This window comes from Jatropha curcas, chromosome 4 (genome assembly GCF_041381405.1).
Source record: "Jatropha curcas cultivar XTBG-Jc1 chromosome 4, XTBG_Jcur_1.0, whole genome shotgun sequence".
NCBI lineage: Eukaryota > Viridiplantae > Streptophyta > Magnoliopsida > Malpighiales > Euphorbiaceae > Jatropha > Jatropha curcas.
This window is the reverse complement of record NC_143154.1, coordinates 8,734,485-8,736,645: the sequence shown is the minus strand read 5'-3', so window position 1 is coordinate 8,736,645 and position 2,161 is coordinate 8,734,485. Positions and strand designations below refer to the sequence as shown.

Here is a 2,161-nt window from a genome sequence, read left to right as displayed (position 1 = left end):
GTACTCCTCTTCTCGACGACATGGCAATATTGTTGTCATCGTTTTCTAGAGAGAGAACAAAGATGGTATAGACAAAGGGAGAGAGAGGGGAAAAAGAGGTTTTATGGCCACTTTATTAGAGTACAAGAGAGAGATAGGTGAGAGAGAGGGATTAAGGAGTTTATTAAGATAAGTGAGAGAGAGGGAACTAAGGAGTTGATCCAGAAAGAGGGATTAAAGATCTTTGAAAGTTGATCGAGAAAGATGTAATGGTGGATTTCAATTGAAGAGAGGAGATAGGGACGAGAGCGGAGAGATATTATCTTGCACATTAAGGGTCTGATGTGGCTTTTTTTAATTATTTAATGAAAATTGCCCTTGTCATCTTTTAACTGGCTCATGACTGAAAAACTGGTAAAATCACTTTTGTGTTACTCTAATAATATTTAAGGGATTTTTAAATAAAGAATTGAAATATAAGGATAATTAAGTGGCAATCCCTCTGATTCAAGAACGATGGATGAAAGTTTTGGGACGTTATTTACATTATTAAAAAGTCGTTTTATATTGACATATTTAAATAATTTTATTTGTGTTATAAATATTATATTAAATAATGGATGTCCATTAAATTTATCAATGAAACTATTTATCTTCTGCATAAGTTTATTTATGATTTCATTTATGATTATGTCCTTTGGAATGTGTTTTATATCCTATAAATAGTTCCTTTATTCCTATGGATTTATATACTAATATTTTAATAAAAGAATTCTCTTTAACTCTACTTTCTTTATCTTTGAGTTATATTATTCTTTTATAATACGTTATCAGCATGAGACTCTATCATTTTGGGCACCTATTTTGAAATAATCTTACAGTAAATTAGATTTTACTTCCTTCTTTCTTCTCTATGACAAACATTAAGCTTGAATTTGTGGCCCTTGATATTTGGGATAAAAACTATCTACCATGGATTTTGAATAAAATTCACCTAGATGCAATGGGTCTTGGAGACACCATCAAAAATGAAAATAAAGTATTAAAACAAGATCATGCCAAATTAATGATTTTCCTTCACCATCACTTCGATGAAGGGTTAAAAATTGAATGCTTGATTGTTAAGGATCCTCTTGTCCTATGGAATCTAAAAGAAAGGTATGATCATCAAAAAATGGTTGTTCCTTAAAAGTAATGTATGATTGGATGCACTTTAAGGCTACAAGATTCCAAATCAATCAATCAATGAATATAATTCTACTATGTTTAGAACATCTTCTTAATAAAAATTGGACGGAGAAAATATTACCGATAAAGATATGTTAAATAAACATTCTCCACTTTTCATGCTTCGAATATGCTTCTGCAGCAGCAATATCGAGAGAAAGACTTTCAAAAATATTATGAATCAATTTCATACCTTCTTGTGGTTGAACAAAATAATGAACTATTAATAAAAAACTATGAAAGTTGATCGACTGGTTCTACCCCATTCCCTGAAACAAATGAGGTTTCTGCTCATTATTCTAAACATAGAAAAGCTCGTGGTCCCAGTCATGGTCGTTGTTGTGGCCGTAGTTGTGGTTGAGAAAGAAATATAAATTACAATCATAATAATCATATGCATATTTCATCAAAGTATCAGCACCAGAAGTGGAAAAAGAAAGATGAGAAACAAGAAACAATATCATATAAAAATTCGAAGGACCTATGCTTTAGGTGTGGTGCGAAGGGGCACTGGTCTCATAACTATCATACGCCAAAACATCTAGTTGATCTTTATCAATCACCATCGAAAAAAAAAAGATGAAAATTCAAAACAAATTTTATTTTAGACACTGATGATGCTAAGATTGATATAACACATCTGGATGTGATAGTTTTCTTCAAAAATCCTAGTAAGATTGTTATTTTATTTGATTGGTGATAAGATTGTTAGTTAAAGTTATTGAAATGCTTCCATATTTGTTTAGCTTTCCATTAATGTTTTCAAGTTATTTCTTGAATTTTACTCAAGTTACTCTTAATCATATGTTTTATTTTAACATGTTAAGTTTTGTATAAAGTTTTACTCTATATATTTCTCATATTGTGTATCTTCTTTCTTTTGAAGATAATATGGATGTTCTAAAATTTTCGTTTGGATTAAAATTCAATGATGAAGATATATGTCAAATTGATA

At 30.0% G+C, this 2,161-nt stretch overlaps 1 pseudogene; it reads left to right on the top strand.

Moving 5' to 3' along the window:
• The first annotated feature begins 892 nt into the window (after positions 1-892).
• LOC149496809 (uncharacterized) lies at positions 893-1,567 on the top strand (annotated as a pseudogene).
• Positions 1,568-2,161: the final 594 nt, after the last annotated feature.